At 42.5% G+C, this 16988-nt stretch overlaps 1 protein-coding gene across 13 annotated transcripts in view; it reads left to right on the plus strand.

Moving 5' to 3' along the window:
- The first annotated feature begins 841 nt into the window (after nt 1-841).
- Nucleotides 842-16988, plus strand: part of LRFN5 (leucine rich repeat and fibronectin type III domain containing 5) — a 275105-nt gene continuing 258958 nt past the window's right edge. For 9 of the 13 annotated variants that reach the window (XM_081120205.1, XM_081120194.1, XM_081120206.1 and 6 more), the window contains exon 1: nt 842-3774. The gene's annotated coding sequence lies outside the window, so the exon portion shown is untranslated. The remainder of the gene's footprint in view (nt 3775-16988) is intronic. The other 4 variants (XM_081120197.1, XM_081120195.1, XM_081120203.1 and 1 more) reach the window with 1 other exon arrangement.

The raw sequence follows: 16988 nt of genomic DNA on the forward strand, positions 1-16988 counted from the left end.
CCCTGGGCCCAGCTCCGCACGCCTGGCCGCGGGGTCGATGCGCCCCCTCCTCACCTCGATCCCAACACTGGGGGCGCGGCGGGGGGGGAGGAAAAGAAAAGAAATGGAAAAAGAAAAGTTATTTAGTAGAGCGAGGCAAGGTCTTCGACTTTCTCACTCAACATCTCTCTCCACTGTGGTCCCAGGGGAACTGCAAACCTTGATCTCCTAGACCTTAGCGGGTCCCATCAGCTCGGCAGGGCAGGGGAGCAAGTGGGACAGTCCTGAAGGAAGAGGGTCAGCCCGCGTCCTGCAGTGTTTGGCCGTGGCTCTCCCGCCTCCGCCAGTCCGCGCCGGCGCTGCTCCGCCGCCCTCCCGGGAAGTCCCAGAAGCCGCTAAGTTTGAAGTGACGCGGGGATGGAAGCGCGCTCTGCCCCGTTCCTCCGGGAGCTCCCGGGCTCGCTTCGCCGCTGGTTGTCGCCGTGGACTTCGCGGGATCCCCATGTTTCCACTTCGGGAGACGCGAAGCCACAGGGGCAGCGCTGATGGTTCTAGCGGAGACTCTCCTGGACCGCGGCGGAGGCCGCTGACGTATTTGTCAGCGGGGTCCCGTTCGTTCATTTTCTGGGGGAGGTTTCGCCGCACTGTCCCACTGCGGCGTGAGTTGGATCCTCCAGCTCTCGAACCCGGGTCGGCCGGCGCCGCCTGGCTCCGCGGAGCTGCCCGCACAGCCTCGGGCGCGGCGCCTCCGCCCGCTGGGGGGAGGGGGCGCCGGGGCGGCTGCGGCACCGCGGCCGCGCTGCTTCGGAGCAACGTGGCCGGGAGGGTTGCGGGAATTCCCGAACCGGGGGTTGGACCTGGAGCCTGCGGAACCTACAGGGGGAGCAGACGGGAGGAAGGGGGCGATAGACAAACACCACCCTCGGGTTTCTTCTCTAAGGAGGGGGGCGTGAGGGTCCTGCCTGCGGGCGGCTGCACGTGTAAGCACTTGGGAGAGCCGGTGCGTGTGCCTGAGTGTGAGCTGCTGCGCACCCGCAGAGCGACGCTGAAAGCCGGGGGAGCTCGATTTGTAGCAAAAATCGAGCGCGCCCGATCCAAGGAGACCGCTAGCTAGCACGTGGCTTTGCCTAGCCGGCCGGGAAGACGCCCCGGCCAGCCAGCTTTCCTCCGTAGCTCCCAGCTCCTCCATGCTCTCCGGACTCGGGCGGCGTCTGGGCAGCTGGGGTGGGGGTGGGGGCGGCGCTCTGCTGCGAACCGAGACCACGTGCTGGTGAAAGGCTCCCCGGCCCCACCTGGGAGCACAGCGCGATTCCAGTCGGGGTTCCCGGGAGGAAGCCCTTTCCCGGCTGGAGGGAGCGAGGGAGGGTAGAGCGTCCTGGACAGAAGCTTGGAAAAAAGTGGCAGAGACTCGAGAAAAGCCTAAGAAAAGCCGCCCCCTCCCCGTGGGGCCCTGTCCAGCTTTCTCCCCACCTCCCTTGTCCTTCCTGATTCAGACCTGGTCCCTGTCCCAGTGTCCAGATTGGCCAGGCCTGGCTTATGGTGACTATTGGATTTGCTCTCTGCCCTTGATATACTAAAATGTGGCCAACAGCTGAGCCCAGTTGATTTTCAAATATAAATGTTTTTAGCTTCCACTTCGAACTTATTTGTAAGAAAATCTACCGCCTAACATGCTACTAAGGGGACACTGGAAGCCGCTCGCAGGTGACTAAGATCCCAAGTCAGCAGTCCTTGGTCTCAGATTTTTCCGGCGGGTTCTAACTAATGGCTTTTTCCGCCGCCGTTAGTCGTTGGCTGATCCGGTTTCAATCCCTTTATACCGCAGCCGGGGGGCAATGGGCTGTCGGCAAGTCCCCTCTTGGAAGCGGTTGGGAACCCCCGGGAAGTTCGCCTCCTTGCTCCAGGTTTTCCGCCTTTTCCCCTCCCCCCGCCTGCAACGCCCCCGCACTTCCCGGCGCAGGGATTTGCGGGCTCGGCGCCGGTCCTCCACCACAGGCCGGGTGAAATCAGTCCTAAGGTTCCGGGCGCAGCGGGGCGAGGGCGGCGAGGCGGCCCCGGCGGGGTCCCGCCCGACTCCGAGCGCGGGCCGCGCGGCAGCTCTCGTCACCGCGGTGCAGGCCCGGCCCGCGGCGCGCGCCCCCGCCGCCTCCATGCTGCAGCGCGGGGCGCAGCTCCTCTGGGCTGGGCGGTAGCTGTTGCCGGAACACGGCGCCGCGGGGAGCCGAGGACCGGGACCCGCCTAGACCGCCGCGGCAGCCGGGGATCTGGGCTTCCAGCCCCGCGCGTGAGCCTGAGCCTGAGCCACGGACTCGCCCGGTGCGGCGGGCAGCGGCGGGAGGAGCGCAGGGAGGCGGTGAGCGTGTGCAGAGCGGCCCGAATGGAGGACTCGGTGTGTGCGTGCGCGCGAGTGCGCGTGTGTTTGTGCGTGTTTTTCCTGCTTCCCTGGAGGATGTGAAGGGCTTCGCAGCTGGCCCTCCCCTTAGGATTCTTGACTTTTTGGAGCACTGGGCCATGAGCATAATCCACCCACGTAATCCATTTTGTAAGGTCGGTTGATATCTGGAGTAAAAAGCGCAACTGGACGGGGGTGGGGCAGACAAACGAAACCTGGAAATACGCACACACTCACACTAGAAAGAAACAATGAAAGATCTGCGAAGATTTTCATAACCTTCCTGCTGGTCCTTCCATTTTCCGGAAGGATTCGGAACCTTTTCTACCTTTCGAAGTCATGTCGGCGTTTATTTTTTGTAAGCTGCTCTCCAGCTAGCTGCGTGCGTTTGTGTGTGAGCGCGCCCGCCTATCTGATGCATTTGACTGTCTTTTATCCAACTGCCCAGAAGCAAATGTGTTAACTCCACGTGCCCCTCCGTGCCCGGGTTCCTGAGGAGGGCGGAGGGCGCTCGGACCCATTTTCCACGCTGCATTCGCCGCGGCTACCCGGCTGTGGAACCACGTATGTGGGTCATTTTACCCAGAGGCTTGGGAAGCGCCAGTATTAACCTGCTTTCAGGTACATCGCAAGGTCAACAGAGGGTCCTGCAGTCGTCTTGTTTCTGTGCACCCAGACCTTCCCGTCTTGGCCAGAAGGATACTTACGTTTTGGACCACATCATTTGAAGCCAAAAGTTCAGCCCTTCCAACTGGTTCTGATTCCTGCACAAACAAGGTAACCAGGATAGCTTTTAAAACTGCTTAACAGAATCCCCGACTCTTCCTCAACCCTTTCTCGGCTCTCTCCTCCCCATCAAAATGTCACCAGCTTTTGAATTACGTGGATTTGGGTTGGAGGAGAACTTGAAGGAAACGTGATCTACCGGCTATTCCGGACCAGTCTCTTTGCTGCCCGTGGTCCTTTGGGCATCCAAGCCGATCCTGAGAAGGGCCGGTCCACTCCTTGTGGCCCCCTCCCCGTGTTGTGCTGGGTGTGCTTGTGCAAGTGTGAATACGAGTGCGCGCGCGCCTTCGTGCGAGTGTGTGTGTGTGTGCTTTTGAGTGTGTGTGTCTGAGTGTTCCTGCGCGGCCGCCCTGCCTCTGCCCGCTCCCTGGGCGCAGAAACGCGGGTTTCATGGGGCGATCGCCGCGGATTCCCCACCCAGCGCGACCTGCAGGCATCAGTGGCAGAAGCCGTCTCTCGGACTCCCTAGGATGCAGGTGCTGAGCTATGGCAAAGGGCAGCGAAGTGAAGAGAGAGACCGGCTTAGGACTGTGAAAGCCACCTGGAGCCACCTTGCCGGAATTGTACCTGCGGGCAGAAAGTCCTCCTACGACCGTCTTTTCCTCTAGAGGCACCAGGTAACAAGCAAAGGACTACCCGCCTCACCCAGTTTCCTTATGATCTTGTTTCTACTGTCTTATCTGCATTGCAGGCTACTTTACTTATTAATGTTTTGAAAATCATTAAGAGCTAGGTATCCAAGGGCGTTCCATGATGTTGCATTATAATTCTAGTAGGTGGAATATAAATCTATACCTGAGCACTTAATATAGCAGTGAAAGATAAGGGGATATGCATACGTTCCACCCTAACTGATGTTTTTGGAAAGCTAGTCATTCTGAAGCTATCTGAAGTTGCCAGAGATTAAAATACCATATTTCCTTCAGGTTGTGGTTGTCATGGACCATTTGGTATCTAACCCTCCCCAGATTGTGGAGTGCAAGAAGGTGTTTGGTTTCCACCCATCATTTCAGGCAAGGATCATTTTTGACCCTTCCCTACTTCTGGTGCCAGGTTGATTTTCTTTCCTTATTGTGGCCGAGCTTGCCAGATCCTTTAGTAGTTGTAAATTGCACATTTAGAGACTTTAATCCCAAATGGAGTTTTTTGGGACTTGCTTTGCATGGAAGGGAATTCATTGTCTCGTGTGTGTGTGTGTGTGTGTGTTGTGATATGATTTTTAACTGCAAGGGTTTGCTTTTATGTAGCAAAATCAGTCCCTGAAAGAAGTCATTTGTATATCTGGAGGAGCCAGGCTAAAACCATAACCACCACCCCAACACTGTCCCAGCTGTATTGTCTCAGTTGTGGAGAGGGGCTTGTGTGCCATGGATTTTTTGCTTGTTTGTTTGATTGGTGGGTTTGTGTTTGTCTCTGTATAATATGTAATTTTGAAAATTCCTAATTTACAAGGAATAAGGTGGATTTGTGACTGCCTAATTAACATATTGGGTCTGATATATTAAAATGGAGATCCCCATGAACTTCCAAAGCCCCTTACCCTCACACCTAAATATATTTCTCATTTCTTTTTTTCCATCACCTCCGAATCCCCTACAGAAAATTTCACTTCCTTCTCGAGGGCATTAGGATTAACAAGATAGAGCACTTTCAAAGTCGTCTCATCAATATTTTATTCCATAGTGAAGGTGGTCTGAATAATTCAGCTGAGGAGTGCTCGTTTGTCTCGCGCCTTCCAGAGCTGCCTGATGGCTGCACCCAGCAGAGGGTTTGGCCAGGCCAAGCGCAGGGCACCCTGCTCTAAGAGACAGTAACTGGGGTGGCTACCAGGGTTTCTCTTTGCTGAAGCCACTTATAAGAGTGTAGGGGCGCTGCCTACTATTCCCCTCCTCCCTGCGTTTTGATAGATATCCGTATGATGGCATTTGCAGACTACCAGCTGGCCACTAGCTTGCTGCTCTTGCTTGATGTCTCGGACTCCTCTGGAGTCTGGGCTCGGCTGCTGCTGCAACCCTGGCAGGCTGGTGGTGCTACAAAGCCGCGTATGCAGCCGGCTTGGGGGCTGGGCTCCTCCACTGCAGCTGCCAGGCCCTCGTTGACACTCTCTTGGGGCGGGGTGGGAGAGCTCAGCAGGGCCCCTGGCAGACCGCTGGCGCATCACCGCTGAGGTGGCCCCCTGGATGCGAGAGGGAGGAGGTAAAGAGATGTGTGGAGGGCAGTGATGCCCTGTGCCTCCTCCTCCCCAACCCCGTGAATGAATATTCAAGAACATAGAATGAAAGCTCGCTGCAAAAATGCCTTGATATTCAAATAATGTAGGATTTCTCAGGATTAAAAACCTGAAACTGAGTGCATTTTTTCTATATTTCCATTTGTTCATTTCTTTTTTTCCTCTCCTCTCTTCCTCTCCTGGATTTAATCAGCTCATTTATACAGCTGTTTTACCCTCAGTTGGAATACCAATAGAAAGACTACTACACCCCCACCCCCCACCCCATACCTAGTAAAGATGAAGGATACAGGACCACTCTAAAGACAGATTTGCTCTGTAACTTCAAGCTCCAGGGAGAACCAAGAAAGGATATAGAGGGTAACTCAGGTTTAACAGAAAACCGGGTCCCCACTCTACCTTCTGAAGACTCAAAGAAAAGGGTGCTGCTTGTATAAAACTAAAAATAACTGGGAATTTGGGAGAAATTAAGTGACAATTTTTTCATGTTTTTCCCCTCTTTCAGTGAATTTATTGGTATTTCTCCTATCAGAAAATCCTAAACAGGAAACCAAATTGTCTATACTAAAAATCTGACAAGGACACCTCTTTGTCCCCTGCATTTCTCCAAAATATTATTACAACAGAAAGTATGTCATTGGTAATATTGGTTAACAAATAAGGCATATCTGTTTGGAGAGTGCCCAAGGTGGAGAATATAAGTACTTGGGAAAATAATGTTTTCCCTATCTCCCTCCTCATTTCACTTACTTTTTTTTTTCTTTTGGCCTTTACTCACTAAGGATTTAGCCTCAGGGGTTTAGGTGAAATGTCATAACCAAAAAGACCTGCTAGCAGCGAGTTTCATGTATAGAAGTTCCTAAAAAATGTACATTTCTGCCTCTCTTTCCTTTCCCCTTGTGTGGAGACACAGAGATGTGCAAACCAATTTGGAGATCTGAGTCCATGGTGCTTGTTAAGCATTGTACTTAAAGAGGGCTGGCCTGGCTCACTAAGAGGTTAAGACTGTCAGGTATTGACAGGAAATTTCCCAGCAAAATCTTCCTTCCTTGTAAGCCCTCTTATGGTCACTATTAAGAGGGGCAGAGTAATAAGAAAGTCAGGACACCCATGGGAGCAGATGTGAGCACATAGGCAGGCGGAAAGAAGTTGTTACTTGACTCCTGTCTCCCAGTCTATTTCTTTTTGTCATTATTTTCCCCTTTCTTTTTTCAAGAAGGGAATGACCTTGAGCAACACCAGTCTTCTGTGCTTCATACACAGCTTTTCCTCCCTCAAGCATGTGATGTATACATAAATGAACACACACACACCTCATTTTTGAAATTTGAGATTTCTGTGCTTGTGTGTTTTGGGAGGGGTTCATCAAGATATATCTGACAGATATCAGCCAGAGGTGATTTTCTTTCCTTTTTCTCAAGAGGGGATAGCAACAGCTGTGATCACTTGAGGGAAAATTGCCCCACCCTTATCCCCTCTTCTATTATTTTTGTCTCCTCTGTCATTAAATGTATTCTTAGTGCTTTAATGTATTCTTAAAGCACTATCTTGTTACAGCATTGTTGTTTAAATGACCATCATATGTTATATCTGCCTTTTTATCTTTTCATGAATGACCATCAGTTCCCTTGGTTCATTTAAACCAGTGCTCTGTTTCCTCCTGCTGCTTGAAGCACTTTTGGCTTTGTAGTTTTGCTGAGTTTTCTAGCTGGTGAAATTAGGATCTTGCTTTCTGCTGATACTATTGCTGTGTTATGTGGTTGGGATGAAATGCTTGCAAATATCTACCAAGGTTCCTGCTTCTACGTGAAACTACTACATAATAGCTCATAAGTACTCAGTTCTTTTAAAATATATTTATAATAAAAATTGCTAATATGTTTTGTGTGTGTGTGTATGTGCGTGTGCCAATTTTGGGGTTGGAGAACGCAGGCTACTTGAAACTTTCTAAAGGCTTAACTGACTAATCTATTAACTAATTCCAGTGTTTTTAATTTCCTCTTTACTCAGAAATGTAATATATCTGCAATGCTTTCAGAGTTTTGTGTATAATGTAGTCAGTTCTAAGTTTTATGTTTCATTGAAGCATAAAATACAAATTTAAGCTTTTAAATAGATGTGATTGTGACCCTGTCGGATACCTGAGTAACAGGGAATTTTGCTAAATCATTCCATTGACACAAGTGCATAGCTTTGCCTTGTTCAGTGAATTTAGAGAGTGAGACTACTCATTATATTTCTACAGCCCACATTTTTATTCCTGTGGCATCCTTTAATCACTGAGGACTATTTAAAACCTAAGGCAGTATAATTTGTCCATTACATGGTGTGTGCATGGTGAAATTAAGAAGTATTATGTTTATAAGTATTGAAGCTATTCTGGTTAGAGGTGAACCATTTTTATTACACTCTATCAACATAAATTGTATGTAATTAAGAAAACCCCAGTTTTATATAAGTGTAAAAAGATAAAGAAATATAAGAATTTAATTCAAAGATAGTTAATGCTATATTTAAGCTTTTACATCACAGTGCTCTGATAGATAACTGTTCTGATAGAGTGCTGTTTACTGAACTGTGACATAATTTAATACTAATTATTAAGATGATTAACAAGTTATAGAATATTACACCAAAGGTACATGATTACATAAATGCACTACCATTTTACTGATACCATATAAAACACATGAAAAGGCTTTATTATTAAAATGACAAACTATTTTTGTAAGATTCTTGGAAATTGGCTTTGATTGTGAAGCTACAAACTTGATCACCTTGGGAGGAAAATGCCAATTGATTAACTTGGGTCTTCCTCGAAAATACATTTTTTATGGGAGAAATCTGTTAATTTTCACTGTCATGCTCTTTTTTTTCTTTGTGGCAGCATATATGTAATTCATTGCTTTAAAAAACCTTCCAGTGAAATATTTTGAAATTGATATTATTATAGGCCTTGTGAAGAACAATTGCAGAATTGCCATTCAATAATGCATCTATTTTAGCTTCGACAGAAAGGCTCTAAAAGAAGTAATAAGATACACAAAGTTACAGGATCCCTTTTTCCCACCTCTGGGAACAATTTCTTAATTCTTAGAAAAAGAATGAAAGAAAACACTAATTAGATCAATATATACACAATTAGAACCATTGTATTTTTTTCAGGGAATAAAAGCCCACCCAGTGTTGTTTCTGTTACTGTATTTTCACTTTGCCTTGCTTCGTTCTTTTGAGGAAATGCTGAGGAGTTCAGGACACACACCAGTTGCTTCTAGATTCCATTCCCCATGTTGGTTTCTCATTTCCTATCTAAAAGTAGGTTTTTCATGAATCTTAGTAATGTCACTTCCAAAGTTATAGGATGTTTAATCACTTAAATCACTTTGAGTGATTTACTAGTGGGAACATATCAATGCCTGTAACCATGAAAACTAACTTTCTCTGATTTGTTTGGAAGTACAGGCTGTGGCATATTTCTCAGTAAGTGACTCATTTTTTTGTTGTTTTTTTCTCATGGTGTAAAAATTAGGTTATGAAATGATTTATGTGTACTTCTTTTATTAGTCCTAAGGCATTTGTATAGCAACATTAAAATGCATATAACTTCTATGACAAAATTGAACACAGCATTGGATAATATGTATGCTTTATTCTACATGGAGAGAGATCGTTATATCACTAATATTCACAGATATTTTAGTTTGAAATGCCTCCTTTAATAGAGATGTGACTACCTCGACATTGAGAATTTGGGGTTATTTATAGGAATTATGGAGAGTACTTGTATGTATTGATTGTTTGAATGTTAGGCACTTTAACAACATTTAACTAGACATTGGATCCTGACACCAAGGAACTTACTTTCTTAGTAACATGAAAGATAAACAAATGCATACGCTTGAAAGTAACTGATATTTTTAATTCTTTTTGACATTTTATGCTTTGTAGTAGAAGAGAGAGGAAATCAAGAAATTGTCACTGTGTTTTGTTGGGGACTGTATGTGCAGTGGTTAAAAGCATGAACTTGGGGATTTCACAAACAGTGTCTCAGGCTTGTGTAACCTTGAGCAAGTCTTATAAACCTCTCTGAGCCTTAGTGTCCTCATCTCTAAAATGAAGCTAATAATAAAAGACACTTAACTGCTATCATCACCATCATCATTAGCTATTATGAGGGTAAAGGAGGAAACTAAAGGATGTAGTACTTGGATGGGTTATCCTTTGGAAGGTCATAGACCCTCAGGGTTCCAAAGAGTGCTAAAGCCAAGCCAGGGGTCGCATAGTCTGGTGTCCTCAGACACTAAGCAGGAGATGTAAAGCTGGAAATCTGTTTGGGTTTAAGAAATTGTAGTCTGTAGAATCTCTTGTACACTAGAGAGTGTAAGACTTACTCAAGACATTAAAATTTAAATTCACTTTAACCCTTGCTGGGTGTGTCATTGTAAAACATTTGTGCTATTCTGACACACATTCACTTTGAAATTTTCTCTAAGCATCCCTGCCAAATTGGTCATCTTGACTAAGTTTGAGTACCTTCAGGGATTCTAAAATCACTCCACCTAAAACAGAATATTCCATTTTTGAATAGGCATATTATACAATTTATTTTTGGTGTTGAGCCAAAAATCTGGCATCCTGTGGCTTGTAATTAATTTTAATATAGGAGGGACACACAATAAGTCTAATTCCCAATGACAGCACCTCAAATATTTAAACTGAGTTCATTGAGTTTCCCAACCCATGATTGCTCTGCTTTTGATTAAATCTAACTCTGGACGCAAACTGGTCATGATTTCAGGCCTTTATTACCTTTTACAAGCAATAAATGTTAGCTATATTGAGTTTATCTTCACTCTTCTAGATGGGCTTCAGTTGGTTTTTGCCTCACTTTTCATTGAAGCATGGTACCAATGCCAACAACCTGCATGGGATGAACTAGTGTAGAGTTGAGGAGGGCCATTATTTCTACGTTTTTGGAACGGAGAAAGCAGATATACATGCTTTAACTCTCCATCTGCATTTGTGTCAAATATTACTGATTGATCAATTACTATTTTCCTTTTGAGCCTGGACAAGGCCTTGGAGTCCTATGGTGATTGCCACAGGGGAACCAGGGTGGGAGTAGGTAGAAGAGGGTAAAGGTGGAGATAAATTATGAGGGAAAGAGACTTGACTTGGGGTGGGAAACACACAGTACAATGTACAGATGAAATCTTATATAATCATACACATGAAAACTATATAATTTTATTAACCAGTATCACCCCAATAAATTCAGTTAAAAATATTAACATACCTCTGGGATGCTATAACTGGTCAATCCAAGTTTGGTCACAACATTAAGAGTATTTGCCATTCTGAGTCTGGACACTAGTAAAGACAACCTGTGTAAACCAAAATTAATTGTAGACCATAATAAAGAAATAAAAGTGTTTATTTGAGCAAAAAGGAGCAACAATCTTGGAGACACAGATTCAGGTAACAACCTAAACTAGGGAGGCTATCTTTCATAGCAAAATTTCCTACCCAGGTTCTCAATGAGCTTCATTTTACATAAATGAGGTTTCCAAATTGTGCAGTTCTGATTGGACTGGGCAGGTCTCCGTCTCTTGGTAGAAAGACAAAACTGGGGTTTTCCTGCAGTTTGACTCAGGCTTTGTAAACAAGTGAGGCATTTTGCAGGAAGCCCAGAGATCCTGGTGTATGGGAGGAGCCCCTGTCAGCAAATGGGCACTAAGCTCTTACTGTTTATAAAATCTGGGCCTTTGGTTGACCGTGGGGAGTCTGTCTTAGCAGATACATTTCTTCTCAGGATTCACATCAAATGAATCTTCTTGAGGTCCATACCTGAGCTCACTTTCTCAATACTGACATCATGTTTTGCTCATAATGATGATATTACTTAAATCTTTTTCACTAAATATTGAAAGGAAAGTAACATAAATTGGGTGATGATGTTCATGAAATAGAGCAAGGTAAGATTAGTAGATTTTACCCCTTCCTAAAGTGATGGGGTGACTGCCTCATGGGCTCTCTGATCTAGATAAGAATTACTCGAGGTCCATTCTTTGGTTTCTTCATAAACATTTATTCAGCATTTAGTGCACACTGAGTTACTCTGCTCACCGTTTGTTCTTTTGAGACACAAATGCCAAATGACACAGATGCCACTCTGAGAAAGGTGCAGCCCAGAATGAGGAACAAATATTCCTTCAGAGGGGCAGCCCTAGGCCTGAGTCAGTATTGGTGACATTCTCACATCTTTGCCTTTTAATTTACTCTGAAAACTAGATGATGCTGATTCTAGAATATTTGTTCAGTTAATTTGTGTTACCTCCTCCATTTTTTAATAAAATGGACAGTGATACTCCTAGCAGTTCCTCAAGCCTTCGTATGAGGTAACCTAATTTCTAACAAGGGGAAAAATAATTTGAATACAGAAGGAAATGACATTCTTCACAGTCTTGAATGCTATTCTTTTTGAGCATTCTGTTTAAAAATGTTTTTTAAAAGTTTAATTTAATGTAAGTGCTACATTATTAAAATTGACACACTAATTCTGAATATAGTTTTCCTTCTCTTAATGACTTCAGGTCTTCACTGCATATGCTAGTGGTTGTGAAATGCTCTCAGGGACCAATCTGTGACATGGTTAAGGTAGTTTGCACTGAAACTAAAATTTCCCCAACATTTGTTTCCCTCTGTCTTCTATGTATGACCTTCCTTTGGTTTATCTTTCTTCTCCTATAGCTAACTTTTTTTTAGTTTTCCCCTTTAACTCACTGATAGGAACTTATTAACAAAATAACAAGATTGTTAGATATTTTTGGGAAGTAAGAGCCTGAGGCTGAATACAATTCTAAGACTGCCTCCACTGAGGAAAGCACATGAGTTTCCTTCCAAGCGCTTTATTTGGAAAGCACTGGAAGATGCTAGTATGTATATCTTGGATACTATATAAAAGATGATCATCAGCAGGAGTAGCATCTTCATCATTTTCTGAGAATGTACTCTGAGCTAGGCATGCACTGTTGGTTTTCACTTTCCTCTAATCCATGGAGTAATCATGCATCTTAGGCATGATTATATACATTTTTAGAGGAATAAGTTGGGGCTGAGGGCAGTTAATTTACTTGTCCATAATTATGTGACTAATAGATGATAGTGCTAGAATTCAAATCTAAATTCTTCTGATTCTAAAGAAGATGCTAAATCTGCTATACTTAGGAGAATTCCCCCTTGCCCTACCCATTGCCATGATGTTTGTACAGGCTGGTGTTGCAGTCCTTAATGAGGGCTTCAGGCTTTACCCCCCCACACCCAGTTACCTCCTCCCTTTGGGACAAGGCCAGAAAAAAGTGAAATAACAAACTAATTTTGTCACCTTTATTCCAGCTTTCTATGCTGTTATTTTAATGACAGAGAGGCCTTACAGCCAAAATCTGATGGTTAATTCTAGATATATCTTTGGCAGAATAGACCATTTCTAGATTAATTCATGTGGTGTGTTACCATCTGTTATTTACTTTCTTACCTCCTTTAGAAAATCAAAATGGCCACAAATTTATTGCATATTTTCCCATCAAGAGTAGATATCTGTTGCCCTTCTCCTTGCATCTGGATTAGCTTTCAACTTGCTTTGAGCAATAGGTGTGGCAGAAGTAATATGGTATAACGTCCAAGCTGAGTCCTCCAGAGACCATGAATCCTCCACTCTTGCCCTCCTGGAAAAATGTTAACATCACATGAAGAAGCCTGTTTCCCTGCTGGAAACAGTAGCCCCGCTGACAGACTGCAACAATGGCAAGACATGCGAATGAGGCCACCTTATACCATTCAGACACAATCGAGCTTCCAGTAATTATAGTCAAGTGAGTGACCCCAGGTTAGATCAGCAGAAGAACCAGCTCAAATGGATGACCCACAAATCATGAAGAAATAAAATGGTTGTTAGTTTAAGCCATTAATTTATAAGATAGGAATAAATAACTGAGATTCACCCCCTGACACCTCTTGGGTCATGGTACATAGCCACCCACCATGCCTATTTTGGAAGATGACCCTACCTCCATTTTTTAATACGTTCATCAAATATATGTTAAATATTTGTTATAGTCAGGCATGCTGCCTGTCTATCCACAGATACATGGATTTTTGAAGAATATATTACTTTTTTAAACCCTTGGGAGTATTTGCTGATTCTTCAACTGTCTCCAGTTTCCTCAAAATTCTTTTTCCTAAGGTGTTTCCTAACATGACTGAATATAGTTTTGATTTGTCTGTTTTCTTCTCCACCCACTTATTACTGCGTTAGAGAAGCTTCCCTGAAAGGGTTATTCTCTTATGTAAGGGATCATGCCATTCACATAACGGCCAAGGAAGAATGTGTTTGTTTCTCCAGGTTGCATTTGGGTTTGGTTTATTTCAGTGACATTTTGTCATTTCTCAAGATTTCCTTTTACTTTCTAGTTATGTTCCAGTGGTTCATATTTACTATTCATTTCTTCTGTAAATTAAATCTAGATTGCACAATTACTTTATTCTGGGACTTCATACATACCTCGTTTTATTTATTAATGTTCTCATTTATGTATCACGCTACTCTGCAGGAATTTAGCACACTGTCACAGGTATAAGAAGGTGCAGGATGTAGGCCATGGGACAGTACAATTATAATGCTTTTCTAACTTTCTGATCACTATTTATTTGCAAAAAAATATGTAATTACAAAATAAGTACACTCAAATTCAGTGTTTTTACTTTTAATAAAGAAATTCATTTGTGAGGGGATGCATGGGAATGCATGTCACATTCACCTAAATATTTTCTACAAAGATGTTTTGTTATGGATTTGAAAATCTCCCTGAAATATATTGAAAATGAAATATTATATTTACATTTTTTCTGGTTTCTCATAATGTAAATTTAGAGTTTAATATAAGTAAGGTAATATATATTGTGCTACTAATTTGAATTTTTTTACTAGTGAATTCTAAAATAAACAAGCACATATCTGCTACTGTTGCAATATACATTAGAATGAATTTTCTTAGCATGATATGTATTAATTTCCTCATCTGAAAAATGGGACTAATGTTGGTATCCCAATGGCCTGTTGTGAGGAGTAAGTGAAATAGTGCTTCTCAGCACTTCACATAGTGACTGGCAAATAACAGAATGTTCCAACAGCACTCGCAAAACATATATCCTTATGTTTTATTTATCAGAGTGTAATATTTGGTCTGAGTAGATTATCAGCTTGCAAATCTCTTTGCACTTTACTCTGTGGAGGCCCCACGATTGAAGAAACCTTTTAAGACAATATCAGCACAATACTTTTCTTTCCCAATGAATGCTGAAGTCTTTAAAGAAATTAGTAACAATAGACTTTCATACAGCTCTAGAATAACTAAATATAGTTAAACTAGCTGGAATAATATTTTAAAGGAATGATCTCAAATAAAGTATGACCTTTCAAACATGATCAGGAAAACTGAAGATAGTTATTTTAAAAATTATCTAATAGGCAAGACCAATCCAGGTTTTTTAGAGTTTTAAAAATTATACAATTTGGTGGAGATTTGAAGAAAAATAATATCACATTAAAAACACAAAGGTTAGGAAGGTGCCTTAAAAGGAGCCTGTGTGCTCAATGTTAGCTTTGTGGCAAATTTGCCTCTTATATCATCAAATTCTGGAGAAAATGAGTAACTTTCTTTTCTTTCTCTTTGGGAAAATTTATTTTCTAGTTCTTTGGACTTGTTTGTGCCAAGAACTGTTTTTTAAATCATGTAATCTCTTTAATAGTTCTAGTACATTTTTGAATATTTTTCTTAAATTGGAAATTAAAATATTTATCTAAGTACCTATTTGAGTATATGACTGTATCACTTCCTGTTTTATTGGGATCAAAATAAAAGAATGAATGAATTTGTATAATTAATGACCAAATTTTTCCAATGGATGTGGAGAAATCATTTCTTCAATCTTAGGTGATATCTGTAGCATTACAGTTGAAAACATGGAATGAATAATTGTCTCTAAAGTATCTATGTTAAAAGAAGAAAGCAGATTCAAGAGTACAGTGGTACCTCGGTTTTCGAATGTGATCCGTTCCAGAAGACCATCTGAGTTCTGAGAACCGAGGGATCCACAGCCGACAGCTGGGCCCCAGGAAGCCGTGTGGCATGTTCGACTTCCAAGGCGTGTTTGAAAACCGAAGCATTTGCTTCCAGGTTTCCGACGTTCGTAAATCAAAATGTTCATCAACGGAGACATTCAAAAACCGAGGTACCACTGTAATTTTAAAAGAAAATAGGGAATTTCAGTGAAATGCTTGGTACAGAATGTACACTCACGAGGTGTTGTTTGAATGTTGATATGTACATTCATTAATAAATGCTAGTTTTGGAGTGGGGCTATTTAGCACTAAAATCTGTTTATAAGTAATAAAAAGAAACCAATTTCATTTTTTATAGTGACTTCCTATATATTGGTGTTTACATTATAATTTTAATATTTGAATATTTGGAGATCCATGGAAAAGAAAAAAGGCACCAGTTTTTAAATGTATATAAAAAATAAGCCCTTGGAAAACAATGTAATGTTTTAATATCCTTGTGAATGTTTTCCCTATCTTGTCTGTCCACATATTCCCTCTATCAAATATAATCCATATTTGGAATGGGAAGTATCATCTCCTTCAAACTGATTCAAAGCACATATTACAAAATATTCCTGCATGGGGCAATAGATTTTGTGGAATTCAGTGCTGCTTGGATAGAAAGAGTCCCTGTAAACTGAGTTTAAATGGAGTTTGTATTCATTCTCGCTGAATTGGTGCTATCAATAGCAATTTAAAGATATGATTTACCATTGTAAGTTGAAATCTTATATTGACTACACAGCAGTCGAAGGTGGAGTTGAGATCTGAAGTTGAATAATGTTAAAAGAGAGAGAAATGGAGTTATGTGCTAGTCCTGAGATTGTTAGAGTTGAGGTTGTATAAACAAATTCTACAGCATAAGATTTCTGGTTTCAAAACCTTGCATTAAGGCTGGAAAACAGGATTGTGTCACTTAGGACTCAATTTATCTGTAATTGGGAAACCCAACTCAGATTGGCTCAAGCAAAAGAAATTTCTTGGTTCACACAACTGATAGCATAAAGCAGGTTTATCTTCAAGTATAGCTTGATTCAGGGTTGAAATAATTGAAAAACTGGGATCCAGCTTTCAGCTCTATTTCTCTTCATTAATTTATTTTCTCAGCTTTGAAAGGGTGGATCACTGTGGCTTCACAGGATCACACCACTGAAGCCAAAGGCAAAGAGAGGGAGGGAGGAAAAGAGGGTGGGGAGGGGGTATTGCTTCCTGACCTTTTAAACAAAGGTCCTTTAACTGGTTCTTTTTAGCTCTAGTTGTTTGACTTGTGTTCTGTTAACATCTCAAAACATGGAACTTGGTCAGGAATCAAATAACTGGTTTATTTATCTCTTCCTTCATCCTGCCCTCTTTCCATTTCTTTTCTTTCAGAATTATTTTCTATGAAAAGACACTCTCCTGTTCTCCATGTGAAATTAAAAAGCCTGTACAACTTTAGT

This window comes from Miniopterus schreibersii (assembly GCF_964146895.1).
Source record: "Miniopterus schreibersii genome assembly, chromosome: 1".
In the NCBI taxonomy this organism is placed as follows: domain Eukaryota; kingdom Metazoa; phylum Chordata; class Mammalia; order Chiroptera; family Miniopteridae; genus Miniopterus; species Miniopterus schreibersii.